The sequence below is a fragment of the Coenobita brevimanus genome, chromosome 115, assembly GCF_032717465.1.
Source record: "Coenobita brevimanus isolate Jiangsu-jjx chromosome 115, ASM3271746v2, whole genome shotgun sequence".
Classification (NCBI taxonomy): Eukaryota; Metazoa; Arthropoda; class Malacostraca; order Decapoda; family Coenobitidae; genus Coenobita; species Coenobita brevimanus.
The window spans coordinates 366127-384378 of record NC_137068.1 but is presented as its reverse complement, the minus strand read 5'-3'; the positions used below and the strand labels follow the sequence as shown (position 1 = coordinate 384378).

The 18252-nt window shown below is 44.6% G+C and overlaps 1 protein-coding gene and 1 pseudogene across 1 annotated transcript in view; both read right to left on the bottom strand.

The window, feature by feature from the left end:
- Window positions 1-18252, bottom strand: part of LOC145418637 (protein argonaute-2-like) — a 163540-nt gene that overhangs the window by 114127 nt on the left and 31161 nt on the right. The window lies entirely within an intron of this gene.
- On the bottom strand, window positions 16207-16324 carry LOC145418664 (5S ribosomal RNA; annotated as a pseudogene).

The window sequence follows — 18252 nt, the reverse complement described above, 5'->3', positions numbered from 1 at the left end:
CAGGGTAGGGGAAGAGGGGGTAAGGCTATAGGTCAGGGTAGGGGAAGAGGGGGTAAGGCTATAGGTCAGGGTAGGGGAAGAGGGGGTAAGGCTATAGGTCAGGGTAGGGGAAGAGGGGGTAAGGCTATAGGTCAGGGTAGGGGAAGAGGGGGTAAGGCTATAGGTCAGGGTAGGGGAAGAGGGGGTAAGGCTATAGGTCAGGGTAGGGGAAGAGGGGGTAAGGCTATAGGTCAGGGTAGGGGAAGAGGGGGTAAGGCTATAGGTCAGGGTAGGGGAAGAGGGGGTAAGGCTATAGGTCAGGGTAGGGGAAGAGGGGGTAAGGCTATAGGTCAGGGTAGGGGAAGAGGGGGTAAGGCTATAGGTCAGGGTAGGGGAAGAGGGGGTAAGGCTATAGGTCAGGGTAGGGGAAGAGGGGGTAAGGCTATAGGTCAGGGTAGGGGAAGAGGGGGTAAGGCTATAGGTCAGGGTAGGGGAAGAGGGGGTAAGGCTATAGGTCAGGGTAGGGGAAGAGGGGGTAAGGCTATAGGTCAGGGTAGGGGAAGAGGGGGTAAGGCTATAGGTCAGGGTAGGGGAAGAGGGGGTAAGGCTATAGGTCAGGGTAGGGGAAGAGGGGGTAAGGCTATAGGTCAGGGTAGGGGAAGAGGGGGTAAGGCTATAGGTCAGGGTAGGGGAAGAGGGGGTAAGGCTATAGGTCAGGGTAGGGGAAGAGGGGGTAAGGCTATAGGTCAGGGTAGGGGAAGAGGGGGTAAGGCTATAGGTCAGGGTAGGGGAAGAGGGGGTAAGGCTATAGGTCAGGGTAGGGGAAGAGGGGGTAAGGCTATAGGTCAGGGTAGGGGAAGAGGGGGTAAGGCTATAGGTCAGGGTAGGGGAAGAGGGGGTAAGGCTATAGGTCAGGGTAGGGGAAGAGGGGGTAAGGCTATAGGTCAGGGAAGGGGAAGAGGGGTAAAGGCTAGAGGTCAGGGTAGGGGAAGAGGGGGTAAGGCTATAGGTCAGGGTAGGGGAAGAGGGGGTAAGGCTATAGGTCAGGGTAGGGGAAGAGGGGGTAAGGCTATAGGTCAGGGTAGGGGAAGAGGGGGTAAGGCTATAGGTCAGGGTAGGGGAGGAGGGGGTAAGGCTATAGGTCAGGGTAGGGGAGGAGGGGGTAAGCGTATAGGTCAGGGTAGGGGAGGAGGGGGTAAGCGTATAGGTCAGGGTAGGGGAGGAGGGGGTAAGGGTATAGGTCAGGGTAGGGGAGGAGGGGGTAAGGGTATAGGTCAGGGTAGGGGAGGAGGGGGTAAGGCTATAGGTCAGGGTAGGGGAGGAGGGGGTAAGGGTATGTCAGGGTATGAGAGGAGGGGGTAAGGCTATAGGTCAGGGTAGGGGAGGAGGGGGTAAGGGGTCAGGGTAGGGAAGGACGGGGCTAAGGGTATAGGTCAGGGTAGGGGAGGAGGGGGTAAGGGTATAGGTCAGGGTAGGGGAGGAGGGGGTAAGGGTATAGGTCAGGGTAGGGGAGGAGGGGGTAAGGGTATAGGTCAGGGTAGGGGAGGAGGGGGTAAGGCTATAGGTCAAGGTAGGGGTGGAGGGGGTAAGGGTTTAGGTCAGGGTAGGGATGGAGGGGGTAAAGCTATAGGTCAGGGTATGGGAGGACGGGGTAAGGGTATAGGTCAGGGTAGGGGAGGAGGGGGTAAGGCTATAGGTCAGGGTAGGGGAGGAGGGGGTAAGGCTATAGGTCAGGGTAGGGGAGGAGGGGGTAAGGCTATAGGTCAGGGTAGGGGAGGAGGGGGTAAGGGTATAGGTCAGGGTATGGGAGGAGGGGGTAAGGCTATAGGTCAGGGTAAGGGAGGAGTGGGTAAGGGTACAATAATTAACTTACAGTATACTCAAAGGAAAAGTAAAATATACAGTTTCCTACTACAAAAACTTAAAAATATATCGAGTGAAGTAACCTGTTAAATTTATAATATTCATGAGATATTTTTTCCTGCATAATTTATGTATTAAATTAATGTATTTTAAATTTACTTGATCAGTTCACTTCCGTGTGCCACACTGATAATAAAGACGTTCATGTCAAACCTCTTGTTTTATTTTATTCCATTACATTAATGGTACTGGGTAGATTCAGATTGATTTTTATTGGAAAACATTTTAACTGAATGAAATATCGACCATAATGATTTGACGATTTCTTTCTTTACGAATGAACTAATTTGAAATTCAGTCAAATTTTATTATGATTTGAACTTAATTGATTTTACGAAAATGAATTGACCCCAGCCCTGGTGGGAACGTTAAGGAGAGGGGTGGGGTGGTGAGCTTATAGGCAGGGGTGGGATGGGGATGAGAAGGTTAAAGGGACAAGTGGGATGGGAGTGGGCAGGTTAAGGGGAGGGGTGGGGAGTCTAAGGGGTGGAGTTTGAAAGTTAAGGGGAAATGAGAGGTTAAAGGGAGAGGAGAGGGTGGAGGGGTTAAAGGAAGGTGAGAGGGTGGGAAGGTTCAGGGGAGGGCTCAGGGTGGGGAGGTTAAGGGTCAGGGTGGCGAAGTTAAGGGAAGGGGTGAGGAGGTTAAGGGGAAGGCAGAGGGAGGGGTGGGAGTGGGAAGGGTATGGGAAGCGGTGAGGGTGGAGAGGGTAATGGGAGATTTTGGGATGGGGAGGTTAAGGGCAGGGTTAGGTTTGGGGTGGGGAGGGGAGATCAGGGGAAGGGAGGGATAAGCAGAGCTGAACAGGGGAAGGAAAGGTGGAGGGGTGGCGGTGGGGAGGAGAAGCATTGGGGTGAAGAGGAGAAGGGTACGGGTGGGGAGGGGAATACAGCAGAGCAGGGTAGGGGAAGGAAAAACAGAGTTAAACAGGAGAGGTAGGGTACAGGCGGGAAAGGGTAATGGTATAGATAGGGTAGGGGAAGGATGGGGAGGGGGAAAGGACGTACGGTAGAGATGGGGCTGTATGGTAGGAATGGGGAGGGAAGATATGGTAAGAATGGGGAGAAGCTATGGTAGTTATGGGGAGAGGACATATGATGGCAATGGGGAGAGAAGTATGGTGGGCATAGGAAGGGGAAGGGTAGGCAACGGCGGGGCAAATGAATACACAGATAGGGCAGGGATGGTATAGCATGGGTGGCATGTCAGTGCAGGGCAGGGTTGGGATGGTAGGGGGGGCAGGGTAGGGCATAGCGGAGGTAGCAGAGGGTACAAGGGCAAGGAAGTGCATGGCACGGCAAAGGAGGGCTGTGTGGTGGGCAGGGAAGGGCTGTGTGAGTGGGGCTGGGGTGGGTAACAGAGTAGGGGCAGGGAAGGCTAAAGTAAGTGGGGCAGAGTCAGTGAAAGCAGTGTGGCAGGGTCAGTGAGGAGAGTGTGGCAAGGCAGGAGAGGTAGTGTGGCAGGGAAGAACAAGGCACTGTGATAGGGCAGGGGTGGGAGTGCTGGCTGAGCAGGAGGAGATGCCAGAGGATGGAAAATGAACCAGGGTTCTACAGGGGTGGCAATGCAGGAAAGAGGTGCTCACGGGTCGTAATGGTGGTAGGGCAGCGCAGAGCTGAAGTGTCGGGGCAGCACAAAGTGAAGTAGGGTAGGGTAGGGCAGGGCATGGCAGGACGAGGGTGGTAGGGCAGGGCATGGCAGGACGAGGGTGGTAGGGCAGGGCCAAAGAGTAAGGTAAGGTAGGGCATGGAAGTGTAAGAGTAGAACAGGGCATGGCACAGCAGGGTCATGGATTGTAGGGTGGTTAGGAGAAAAGCGTTTGTGGCACAACAGGTTACTCAATTGTAGGGGTGACATGGAAGGGCAGACTGGTTGCAGTAAGTTTGGTACAGTGTTGGTCGTGGTGGTGACTGTAAACTAGGTACCGTATGGTACAAGTGGTGGTGATGGTATGGTAAGCATGGTGCCGGTGGTGGTTATGGTAAGGTAAGTAGGGTGCCGGTGGTGGTGGTGATAAGTTAGACATGGTGGAGGTACTGGTAGTAAGGTAGGCAGGGTCATGGTATTCATGATCTGACTGTATGCCTGATGTGATGATAATATGGTTGGGAGTATGATGGTAGCAGTATGGTAGTAATGCTGATGATGCAGTGGTGGTGGTGGTATGATTGTGGCAGCGGTAGCAGTATGGTACAGAGATGGAGCAATGCTTTGCAACTGCAACTACAGAGAAGCCATATAAATTTTCACACCAGCAACTACAACTGTACTCATACCGGAATTTTAAGTAGTTGTTAGTCAGACTAATAGTAATGACAATAACTGATACTGCAGTGTGGTACAATGCAACATATCTGTTGCAAAACTGATAGACTTTTACCCAATTTTAAGTTCCTACTGAATGTAAACTTCTCTCAATAAATCCTTCTCTAACCATTATTATTCTTTATTACCCATTTTCCAAATAATGTAAGGTTTTGTCAGTAAGCTAAAGTTTGGAACAAGTAAAACATCAGATCTGGAGATCATGCTGTGCATGTTGCAATTACAGTAAACTCTGAATTATCTGGAACAATTAAGTCAAGTCCTATGCCGAATAACATGAAACACCTGATATTCCATTCTACCCCTCATCGGCTCAATATTGGTCGATAAGCTGGACATTACGTTGCTGTCCGTCTCTACCTTCTATGCTTAAAACTTTCCCATGAGTAAAAAAACAAAAAAAAATTACACAATTAAAATAAAGTCATAATACAATACTGTACAGTAATCAGTGATGGTTGGCTAATGTGTACAAGCTGGTTGATACACCTTGATGCAGGATATTACATAATTCCACCAAGTATTGCTTTAATAGACCAGTGCCAGATACTGTAATGACTGACAACAGAGACGATGTACTATTATAAAGTAAAAGCGAGTTAGTACCTGTATACCTCTCAGGTAATTATTTTTTTTTCTCCCTATGCTATTCAATTCTAATTCATGACATTTCACTACACCCAAATATGTGAAACGGAATCCAAATAACTAGTCTGTTCACTTTAACTTGCCATACAATTAGTCTGTTCACTTTGTGAGCTCTAGCAAAAATAATATAGAGTCTTGTTACACACACACAGTGGCAAAAAACATAAATAAAGAAGCAAAAAAAAAAATAAACTAAACTAAACTTGCACAAGAAGAACCTGCACTTGCAATTCTTTTCAATTGCACCACAGCCATACCTGTGGTTGGTCTAGACTAGATGTACGTCAGGCAGTCATGTACTGCCCTCTCGTCCCAGTCAAGCAAGTGGCCAAGCTCACTGGCACACTGGTGGTCAGATGGGGACGATGCTGTTTGCTTTACTCAAACCTTGATTATTTCCCTTTCCCTAAAACTATTTGACAATGCCCTATTGTCAGAGTCAGCAGTTGCAATGGGCTGCAAGAGGCTGAGGGGAGAGATGACCCATGCTTCGAAACTGTAGGAGGGATGCTCCCATCTTCTTCAGCTAATGAACAGCAGGCCTCATTGTCATGAGATGGAAAGACAACAGACTTATGCTGCTCCAACAGTGTGGAAGCATGGACCTCCTCCTTTCCATAACCCATTCTGCCATTCTGACTGCTGATGGAGGGAGGGGGGGGGAATCCCTTACAAGATGTTGTCATGAGATGGAAAGACAACAGACTTGTGCAGCTCCAATAGTGTGGAAGCATGGACCTCCTCCTTTCCACAACCCATTCTGACTGCTGATGGAAATGTATCAACAGCAAGCATCCCCTGGCCTTGAACACTCACTCAAGGCTTGACACTCAGCAGCACCAGACAGTGATCACAATAAAGTCGGGGAGTCTTCCTTTATCAAGATGGTAATGCATCAGTCATGTATGACTGGTCCAAAGGCAAGTCAGAGCAACTTTCCAGAGACAGGGCATGGCTGTACAGCCCCTTAGATCAACTACTGCTGTCACATTAGGGTGGTGGTGGTGGTTGTGTGGTCTTGGTGGACACAGTAAGGTTCTAGTGGGATGATGATGATGATGATGATGATGATGATGGTCGTAGTGGGAGTGGTGGTAGTAAGGTGATGGTATAGCTGTTATAGAAGTAGTGATGGAACAGGTATATACTGATGGCAGTAGTGTGGTGGTATGCTTTCAGTGGTGATAGCTACTGGTTGTGACTGAGGAAGAGGAGGAGGCAGGGAAGAATGAGAGGAGAACAGGCAGGGATTGAGGAGGAGGAATGGAAGAGAGGGGGGAAAGGAGGGAGGAGGAGAAGGGGGGAAAAGGAGCAAAGAGGAAGGGGGGAAAGGAGCAAAGAGGAAGGGGGGAAAGGAGCAAAGAGGAAGGGGGGAAAGGAGCAAAGAGGAAGGGGGGAAAGGAGCAAGGTGGAGGGGGGAGGGAAAGGAGCAAAGAGAAGGAAGGGGGGAGAGAAAGGAGTGAAGAGGAGGAGGGGGGAGGAGGGAGGAGGAAGGGGGGAAAGGAGGGAGGAGGAAGGGGGGAAAGGAGGGAGGAGGAGGATGGGGGCAAGAAGGGAGGGAAAAGTGGGAGGAGGAGGGGGGAAAGAAAGGAGGAGGAGGGGGGGAAAGGAAGGAGGAGGAGGGAGGGAAAGGAGGGAGGAGGAGGGGGGAAAGGAGGGAGGAGAGGTGGGAAGGAGGGAGGAGGAGGAGACGGGAGGAGAAGATGAAAGGGAAGTGAGGAGGAGGGGAGGAGGAAGAAAAAGAGAGGAAAAGAAGGAAGAACATCATCAAGAAACAACAAATGACAATGAATTCATCACTGCAATAACATGATACATATAATAAAACAATAACAAAATATTGTATTTCTATATTTAAAGTACAATGCCAACAAAGTATCATTCAATTAGCTACTTTATACATAATTTATTTTCGAGGCACAAGATCCTCCAAAAAAGTACCAACAGTTTCCAGTACGCTTGTAATTAATTATGAAAAAGTGGATGAACATTTTCAAACGTATCTCCAGTAAATAACTGCTTTTTTCTGCTTTTAATCGGAGTGGATGGAAGTAACCAGCTACACACAGATTTTTGATTTAGCGGTGCAGTGATTTGGTACTGTTACTGCAGGAAAATTCAATTACGGTACATTCTTTAACTACATACCGGTATCTCTGCATTTAATTTTAAAATTGGATGATTCTGAAATTCTTCTCCAGTTACAGTACTCTCAGTTTTAAAATGGACCTTATATAACATGAAAAAACATTAGGCTTGACATGGACAAAAATTTGCCTTTAGTGCTAAGCAGACACACCTTCATGTGATGGCACTGATATAACCAGGTGACTCCACTGCCGATTTATACAAACATCCCTGGGTGAAATGGCTGCAGCATCCACTCGAGGGCCAAACCACCTCATATTGCCCTGCACCTCCCCATGGGCAAGGACCCAGGTCCAACCCTGGTGAGGAGCTGTCTACAGTGCCATAAGAGGGCACCAAATCCCTACACAGTGTAGCCTATGTCTTGTACACTACCAGTAGCACAGTCCCACAGCAACAGCCACATACCTGTGGCCAAAGAGTCTGCTTGGCCACACAGACAGGTGCTGATTCCCAAACGGGAGAAAGGCAATCATAAGCCAGCAAGCCACTTGGTATGCATTTCATCTTGGGGCCAAAACAACTATCTATCTATCTATCTATTGCCAGACGCCTCAATCCCATTTGGGGTGGCCACAAACAAATCGCCTCCAAGTCGCCCTGTCCCCCGCCATTTCACTCCCCTGCTCCCAACTCACACCCCCCTCTCTCATATACCTCTCCACCCCATCTCTCCATCTCATCCTCGGCCTCCCCCTCCCTCTTTCCCCCTCCACCTCACTCACATACACTCTCTTCGTCAGTCTTTCACCCTCCATCCTCTCCACATGGCCAAAACAACTGATAAAGCAAAATACTGGGCATACTTTTGTTGTTGACTGTGTGGTACTGGTATTAAAAAATATTTGCCTTACCGGTACTCATACAGTACAGTATGGTAATACAGCAATGACAAAAATGAAAGCATCATCATTCACTGTGAAACCACTGATTACTGTATAAAGATATGTACTTTTACTTGGCATTGTACTTACTATCATTAGCAAGACCTCCTTCCCCACCTACGGATGGGGTGGGGTTGGGTCCACAGAGCAAGAAAACTCTCCACAAAACTGAGTCAGTAAAGGCACTGGAAGCAAACCCCTATTACTGATACTAAAGATGGAATATATACAAATATTATACTTTACTGTAGTTGCCTGGATTTCATATGACAAAACTAGGTCACTTGCATAACTTTAGATGGACCTTAGCTAAGAAGGAACGAGTCTCCTGGATTACTTGTCAAGTTTTGTAATTAAGGTACTGTCAGCCACAAGAGAACATCAGTTCAATGTATGGGAGAGCCCTGCATGGGCAGCTGCTTGCCTGTGGCTGATGGGTCTGCTCAGCCAGACAGACCAAGGGGGTCAATCAACAACAACACTTGTGATGGCATGAAAGCAGGTCAGCCTAAGTTATGAGGAGGGTTTGAGTCTCCTTAGTTACTAATCAAATTTAGCTGTGTTTTCATTATACAGTACTTCAAAATTTTCTTTGGCTTTACAGAACATGTGTACGGTATATGATAGATACTGGTATGATTAACCTGCATCCCATACTAAAGAGTGCAGTCAATACGGTAATGAAGGAGAGAAACCATATGCATTCTATATTCATTACATTCTTCAGTAAACTCACAAAGATTGGGGTTACTCCAGACCTTTGACCACTCACATTTTAATGAAGGCTCTCAGGACTAACGTCACATAATCCGTACAAGCAGTCCTCAATTTAAGCAACATGTGCTTTAAATTATTTTTATCCCCCAAAAGGAGGAGGTGGATTAGCATGAATTTTAGCTTGCAGTCTATTGGGTTTACGTTGTTGAAAATTTAATAAATAAATCTGATGCTTATACAATGAGGACACTGTACAATATTCCCGAATTAAAGAGCAACTGCTCTATAATCCATCCACTTTAACTTGGCTTGACACTCTCATCTCTATTTTCAATGCTGATTATTTATCTTGCTAAAACCACATGTCCTAACCCCTGACTTGCACTCCCCTCTCTCATATAACCCCCCTAATCCATCCCTCCATCTCATCCTTGTCTAAAATTCTTTTCGTCTCCCCTCCGCTCTTCCTATTTCTCCCATCCTATCAGTCACTATTACTATTCTTTCCACTTCAGGTGCCTCTACACTGAGTGTCAAGTGGTTTCCTGTTACCCATGAAACCATTTACCACAGTGGGTTTCGTTTCGTTTTTAAAGGCTCCAACATGCTTGCAAGCATCGCCCTTGGTCACCTAATGGCGGCTTTCCACGCTGCACGATCCATTGCAGCCTTCCTGTTCAGTCCCTTAACCCTGAGGTCACACTTTATGACCTTGTCCCATGTCTTTCTCAGTCTACCCCTCATAACCCCACCTCCAATATTAACACTTCTCACCTTCCTCACCCAATTATCATCCCCCATCCTCTCCACATGTCCAAACCATCTCAATCTACCTCTCCTCATCACAACACCAATACACTCCAGTCCCATCCTACCTCTCAACTCTTCCAACGTAAACCCAGCCCCCCCGGACATTGCACGCAGGGATGCACTACACATCCACCTAATCAGTCATTTCTGTACATCTGAGCCGGTGAATATCCTCCTCCTTTACTGCCCAGGTCTCACTATATGGGTGGTAACCATATAACCAAATACAGTAATGGGGTGGTTTCCTGTAACCCACAAAACCAGTTACTATTCTGGGTGGTAACCATATAACCAAATAACCGGTAGTTTCCTGAAACCCATTTGTTAAACTGGGTGGTAACCATATACCGGTACCCTAAGATAACCAAATAACATGGTGATTTCCTATAATCAATCAAAGCATTTACTACACTGGGAGGTAACCATATAACCAATTAATAGGGTGACGTGGAACCTAGTATGGTGCCTGTTAACCGAGTGGATACGCAAATGCAGTGTCCACCCAGGAACCAAACTTCTACACTAATCCCCGCACCTCATTGTGGCAAGGCACCGTCAGCCGCATGAGAACACCAGTCCACTGTACAGGAAGGCCCTGCTGGGGTGGATGCTTGCCTACAGTTGATAGGCCTGCTCATTTAAGATAGACTGGGGAAGCACAATAACAACTGTCTTATTCTGCAAAAGGATTTAAATTTCTGCCAAGGTGGATGATTTATAAAGAGTTGTCCTGATCATGAGCCAGTACTCACATATCCACATGCGAAGTGGTGTGGTGATGGTCTAGTCGAAGTAGTAGCAGCTACACCACCTTAAACTCTTCTGGATGATGTAGTGGTGGTGGTGGTGGTGGTGGTGGTGGTGCCTATTCCTTTTTCTATTTTCTCACATATGTTAGTTTGTTCTTCATTGATTTTCTTTATTTCTCCAAACAAATATGTCCTGTACTCAGAATGTGAATATTACTCACTTCTCATGCTACTGTTCACTATTACTGTAAAACACTGTAGTCATAACTCAGGACAGGAACACTTGTTAATACGGTAGTTTTCATTAGGATGTCATTATTCAACAAAGGAACACTTCTGCTACTGGTAATACACTGTTCAGCTTTCACTTTATCTCAATTCAGTATATCATTATTTAACTTGTTTATGGACTTTTCATATTTTTCTCATTGTTCAACACTATCTCGAACTTCCATAATGTACTTTTTTATTTCGTACTTGGCGCACATAAATATACTGTCATAATACCGTACATATTTTTCACTGATAATTATTTACAAACAGTAAGATCCTTGGTAACTTCAACAATGCCTCTCTCTAGTCAAATGGGCGAATCCAGCTTCCTCAGGTGTGGCTCCAGGAGTGTGAAATGTTGCAGATAAGGTTGCAATAATGTCTCTGTTGCCATGTGTACAGCAGGCAATGTTTTCTCTCACAATACCTGCAAGTATAATAATAATGGTAATAATGAATTCTATACTACTACTACTACAAGTAATTATAATAATAATAATAATAATACAGTTTTGTTTCTACAGGTCCCAAAATGCTTGCATGTCGGCCTTGGTCACCTAACGGCAGATCCTCATGCTGCTCAATCTCTAGCAGTCCCTCTATTCAATCTCTTGACCAAGATCACACTGTATGACATCATCCCTTACTGCCTGTACATCATATCTGCACCCAGTTGTCACCTTTCATCCTCTTTACATGCCCAAACCATCTCAGTCTACTACTCTCCATCCTTCCTCTTTCATCTTTCTTTACTTCATTCTTTCCTCACTCTTCTGCCTACGGGTGACTTTACACACCCCCTTTTGTCTGTCTTTCCTTCATTTTTTCCTGTTCCTTCTGCCTGTGGGTGACTCTACAATGAGTGCCAAGCAGAATGGTTTCCTGTACACCAGGAAACCATTTACTAGGCTGGGTGGTAACCATTTAAATAAATTATGGCATCTGGTGGTTTAGTGGGTAATTGCAGCACTCCAATTAGATTGAGCCAGTGATGGTTTATATCCAAGGGGTGGTTGGGGTTATTGCTCACGTATGCCACGTAGGGATGAGTGAGGCTGGCCACTCTCATCTTAAATGTTAGGACCAACTTGCCTAGCCCCAGGCTCCTACGCTCCTCATGGGGCAACATAGGATTGGATGATAATGATGATGATGATGAACAGTCAGTACATTCTCTTCAGCATTTGCCAGATGAGACACTGATCTCCGATAACTAAATCAGAAGCGTTTCAAAACAAACACGCAACAAAACTTCTAATACCGTGATGACTGCTAATGAACCACCTGTCATTTTATGCATTCTGGTACTGTTGGGCAGTACTGTATTTTACTTAGTAAATCATATACAGAAAACGGGTATAATAACCACTAATTACAGTACTGAAGAATTTATGTACTGATCACAAAATATCATGGAGGGAATTTTAGAAAATGTGTAACTGTGCAAGCAGAGGTAGTTGGATGAGTTCCAGTTTTAAAATATTAACGCTCCACCTTGCTAAAGGCAGGCGATACTTAGTGATCACTGGCAACTCCTCAGTTTTTGAACATTCTCACTGCCACTAAGCCTAACCTTGAAAGCCCCCACTACCAACCAGGCAAAAATTTATAAGTCAACCTGTGAAAAATCGCTACCCAGCATCACACGTATTTCGCTGGGTTACTTTTGGTGCATTTCGGGCGGTGGGTTGGGGGGGAAGCACAGTGTGAAACTATTTCTGAAAGCATTATTATAGGCCTTCTGTTTTATGAAGGCAGTTTGGGTAGGGCCACTTGGGACCTCACACAGCTAGCTCAGTTGCCACATCACCGCCACCATACACGTATAATTACTCCTGCCCACTCTCTCTCTCTCTCTCTCCTATTTTAGTCTTAACCAAGTGCCAAGATAATTACATCCTAACAATCTCATAAAACCTGTCATCGTTGCTTTTCCGATGTTGTCAAGTGGAGTGACACGAGGGATAGCCATGCGTCTGCGGGTCATACGCAGTCAGTCTTCTGCCATGGAAGCCTGCCCATCAACCTCCTCTCGCGTTCTCCACAGTCAAGCCAAAGAAATTATTTACAACGTCAATAAGCATTTCTTAGACGAAAAGGCTAACAAGGGACCATTAACAGAGCCCTCAAAAGCAGTTGCTCGAACAACGAAAGCCACCATTGTCAGTTAAAGGGCAGTGCAGAGAATTTTCTCAAAATTCAACAAAGCTTGCAGCACACAAAATGTACCAGAAGAGCCTGCATTCTCTTCACCAACAAAAAACTGCCCTTCAACTGTAACCAATATCGATGATTTTGACTAGTGTGTGCTCAGAAAAACTGTCTTAGGATTGTATGAGGAAAGAAATCACTACATTGCATAAACTAACCGAAGAACTCAGAGAAAAAAATTGCTTTTAATGGTTGCATTGAGTCCCTTCGCAAGGTTCTCTTCCAATTAGGATTCAATTTTGCAAAGACTGATGGCTGCAAATTCCTCTTGGAAAGGAGTGATACTGTTGCAGCTTGGTCTAGATTTTTTAGATAAATGCGGCAGCTCAAGCAGTCATTCCAGACTGTAGTTTATCCAGACGAAACTTGGGTGAACCAGAACTACACTGTGGACAAATGTTGGACAGACACTGCAGCCCAAGAAGCAACATGAATAAAGCCACCCACTGGAAAAGGAAGCCAGCTAATTATTCTCCATGGAGGAACGAAAGATGAATTTGCCAAGAATGCTGAATTAGTTTTTAAGTGACAAACGACAGCGACTATCACAACCAGATGAACGCTGCAGTTTTTGAGAAATGGTTTAGGAAATGCTGTCACCTAACATTCCACCCAACTCTGTCACTGTGAGGACAACGTGCATCTTGAGAAATTGCGAAGCTCATCATAGAAAAAAGCCAAGATAAGGAAGCTCAGCCCAGTGACGATTTATCGAAAGTGGAGCTGTATGAATTGCAAAGAAATTTTGCAACAACGGCAAAAAGTATCTGACTGATACAGTTGCTAAAGAAGCAGGGCATAGGGTTATAAGGTTACCCCCATATCATTGCCAGGACAACCCTATTGAACTAATTTGGCCTCAAGTGAAGGGATATGCAGCCAAGAAGAAGAATTTTAAAATGGCAGATCTAAAGCTTCTAGTTAAAGAAGGTTTAAGTGCTGTCACACCACAAAACTGGATACCGGTACAGGCAGTGAAGTATGCTGAGCAGCTTCAGGAAGAGGATGGAAGGAAAGACATAGCAGTGGACCAGTTTGTGGATTCATTCATTATCCCCTTATCAGAAAGTTCAGATGATGAATTTTCTGAATAAAAAATCCGAAAGAGGATTAGGCCTACTGGGGAAACCTCTATAAAAAAAAAAATGCACCTATAGACTTTTACCTCAGGGGTGGTGTGGAAAAAAAAGTCAGAACAAGAGAGAGAGAGAGAAAAAATTTGTAGTGTGGCAGAGATGTGGCAACTGAGCTAGCAGTCTGAGGTCCCAGGTGGCCCCACCCAAACTGCCTTCATTAAATAGAATGCCTATAGTCATCAAAAATAATGGAAAAAAAATTACATTGAAACTGCCAGCATGGAGTGATTGCGTACAACTTCTATGGAACACGTGAATGCAGTACCATAATCATGACTTACCGGGTAATAAAAAGTCAGCCATGAAGTATACTATTTATAATCTGTATGAAGGGTCAACACATATGGTCTTCAAATACCGCAAGATCAAAATTTTCTAGTCCTTAGTCCATCATTTTTTTTTTTCTTTTAAGGTTGCAAAGCCCTTTTCACACTAAATATGAAAACATGAATCATACTGCTCCCTCAATATTCATCCATCCATCCATCATCCAATCCTACACTGCCCCATGAGGAGCGTAGGAACCCAGGCCTAGGCAGTTGGTCCCGACATTTAAGAGTGGCATTACACGAGCAATCTACCCCATCCACCCCTTGGATATAAACCTTCACCGGCTCAATCCGATTGGAGCGCAATAACTACCCACTAAACCACCAGGTGCCAAAATTGGGTTATATGGTTACCACCCAGCATAGTATATGGTTTCCTGGTGCACAGGAAACCATTTGGCTTGTCACTCAGTGTACAGTCACCCACAGGCTGAAGGAAGTGGAAAGAATGAAGGAAAGAAAGACAGAAGACAGAGTGTAAAGTCACCTGTAGGCAGAGGGACAAGGAAAGAATGAAGGAAAGAAAGACAGAAGAGATGGATAAGTATTACAAACACCTTATACACACCTATAATAATACCATATACCCAACAATAATGCATAATTATGGTTTTGGAAGCAAACAGGAGGAAACAGTATGAATAAAGTATGTAAACTTACTTGTAAAGTAGTGTGCGCACCGTCTGGTTGGGCCATTCCCAACTCCCTCTACCTCTGCTGGGGCTGGCTACGTTGTCTCTCACTGAGGCATATGAGAGGAAATGGTGGCAGTGACGTTGTGAGGTGGCTAAAGATCTCCCTTCCTTGTCTCACTTGCTGGCGACATCAGGAGAACCTCCACCTCTGGGGCAATTCTCATAGCTCGTCAGGGTCTACCCTGTGAAAACTGGAGACTGGGTGCCTGTGACTTGAGAGACCTGTGGTTGGAGAGAAAAGATAAAAATATTTATTATGAAAATTACTGAAAATGTACACTGAGAAAAATTCTTCCAACAGTGCAGACACAACACAATCAGAGGACTCAGTCTCTGCCTAGGAAAACCAAGACCACTGTTAAATATCCCCGATATTCCTTCATGCACAGAACTGCTGACCACAGGAACAAACTACCTCAGTATCATGTGGATCCAGATTCGGTGATTAACGAGGAGGTATGACGAACAAAAGGTGGGAAATAATACCTACACAGATAATTAAATGTCAATGTTCATAATTTATTGGGGTAATCCTTAAGGAAACATACATACACCTCTTAATAATCAATTACAAATTTTTAACCACCTTCAAACTGATTCAATGACAATACAGGTGTACACAACATTTCAAGTATGAAGATCCATCACCAAAGAAAATATGATTACACAAGGGATGGGTCAGGTTATGATATGTTTTAAATGGTTAGGTTAGCATAAAACTGGTTAGGTCAGGATAAAATAGGTTCAGTTAGGTTAGAATCAATAGCTCTGGGTTAAATTACGAAAATTTAGGTCTGGTTAGATTCAGCATAATGCTGGTTAGGTTAAGATAAAACAGGTTGTCAAGGTAGGATAAATAAGACTGAGTTGTTATGAAAATTTAGGTTAGGTTAGGTTTGGATAAATATGCACTGAAGGTAACTTATTCGAAAATGGCATTCATCAGTCTGTGCATCATGAGATGGGGTCTGTTTGTAAACAATCACAGCTTTTTAAAATGCTTTTCACCACTATTAAAAGAAATAATCACTGAAACTTTAAAATGCAATCAGAAAATACTTTCGGTAGAGAGCTAAAAAAAAAATAAAGAAAAAAAAAATAATAATAATAATAAGGTGGTCCAACATCTCCTTAAAGATTACCTTCATTGGTAAGTCCATCCTGTTTCCACAACCAAGCCTGCACTACCATGAGTCCATAATGTTTATGGAGAACTGCAAAACAAAGCATTTGCAACAGTAATTAGCATCAAATCCATCCATCCATCCATTGCCAGATGCCATGTATCCCAAACGGGGTGGCCAAGGGCTTAGAGTGAATTGTTTTACAGGGAGGGTTACTAATCCTCCACCAACCCCACTTGACACGTAGGGAGAACATTATGCCAACAGCATCTGGTGTTCCCAGGCAGTCACCCATCCAAGTACTAACCAAACCCAACGTTGCTTAACTTCGCTGATCGGACAGGAAGCGGTGTACTCAACGTGGTATGGCCAAGTCACATAAAAATATAACCATCAGGAAAAACCCAGTTTAACCAACAAACTCATGACCGAAACCGCAAAAATTTTAAATACAGTAAACCCTCATTAATTCGTACTTCAATCAATTGTAATTCGGGATAACTTGTAGAGACTATCATGGAAAAACGTTTAAAAATCAACTCGTAAATCTTTCCATTAATTCGTGCAAACACGAGGATATGAGGTTAAACTCGTAGTCATGATGCAAGAGGCTCCACGTGGTAACATGTATTGGAGAGATTAATTCATATTAACCCGTTTACTTGCGGGAAAAGTGCGAGTTAGGCTTGTAAACAAACAACTAACTTGCACCCATGCCTCTGTGATGCTCAGTTTGTCGCCATCTTTCGCTTGTGATGCATCTCTCTCTGCTCGGTAGTGTTTTTTATTGTGTTACATTTCGTTTACTGAACTAAAAGACCTACATACCCTGCCATCATGTTTTCTGATGGTAGCAAAAGGTCTACTGTACCATACGAGAGGAGGGGCATTAAGCTGAAGAGCCTTACTCTGCAGAAGAAGCTGAAGGTGTTGGTTCGATGCGATGCTGGCGTTTCGACTTGTTCAGTTTGTGCTGAGTTTGATATCAAACCCAGCACATTTAAGGTTAAGTGATGGAAGTGATACAGTACTGTAATGGCCTTTACAGTGTATAGTGGTGTAATCTAAGTGTGTGTACTCTAAGTGATCAAAGTGTTAAGTGTTTTTATTAGAAAAGTGTTCAGAAAAGTGACCTAGAGCCCCCCAATCCACTTCTTCACCTTGCCAAAGGCTTCCTCCAAGCTTGAATACTTCCCTGTAGTACAAACACAAGGGAAGGTTCCATAGTTTTAATTTTTTTTTATGTACTGTATAATGTGTTTTTGGAGGGAGTAGGGGGTGACCCTGATAACTCATAAAAATGCTAACTCGTAGAGGGGTCGACCCAATTATCATGAGTTAACGAGGGTTTACTGCAGTTCTGACTGCATCTAATGCTAGTTTCATAACAGCCTTGTAAAGATGTAAAGTACAATTAGATTAACAACTTGGAAATGATTAATTTGTGGCATACAGTACACCCCCAGGTTACTACTGCAAGGCATTTTTCAAAACTGATTGCATAATAAATGACTGTGTAATGATTTTAATGCTACAACAACCACTGTAAGAATACAATTGTACGAGACATTGAGCATCACATAAAAAAAAAAAGTCCAAAGCCCCTATTGATAGTATAAGCAAATGATCATATAATGAGGGTGTACTGTATGTATGAAGAAAAGTTATTCTGAAAGATACAGGGCTCCACCACAACTTGGGTCCAGGTAAAAACCCTACCTTATATAAACTAATAAAAAAATGACAAACAGGGCAAAACGACTATGAAATTCAGCTTGACCCATGCAGACCTTCACTGTGCCTCATATGACGTCTGCAGCTCACCATGGATAAGATAAATGAATTTTCAAGGGCCACTAAAGGCTTGTTCAGGTATACAGCTCATCCATTAAAAACAGCAGACACATAATCCCTACACACAACTGTTAGTTTACATCTGGGCCAGCTTGGCTAAAATGTGGTTACGGACCTTTTTCAGCTGAATTCAAACCAACCACAATTTATGATGTTTAAATGGCAGAAATACCTGGACACACTCCTGCCGAAAAGTACACCTTTGACAACCATGACTCACACACGTAACAATAACTTACCTTTCTTATCAGGACCTGTCGTAGGCATATTGCAAATCTTTAGAGTAGCCTTAGGTGATTGACTGAAGGGTTTTGCCGGAAAATGTGGGGAAAAGAAATAATGATAACCAGCCATCTTCGTTTACCCTGCTACTCAACGATATCACGTGACTCAACAACGCAGCCGAGACAGCGAGATCAGGGATGCCAATCAATTTAAAGCCACCAATTC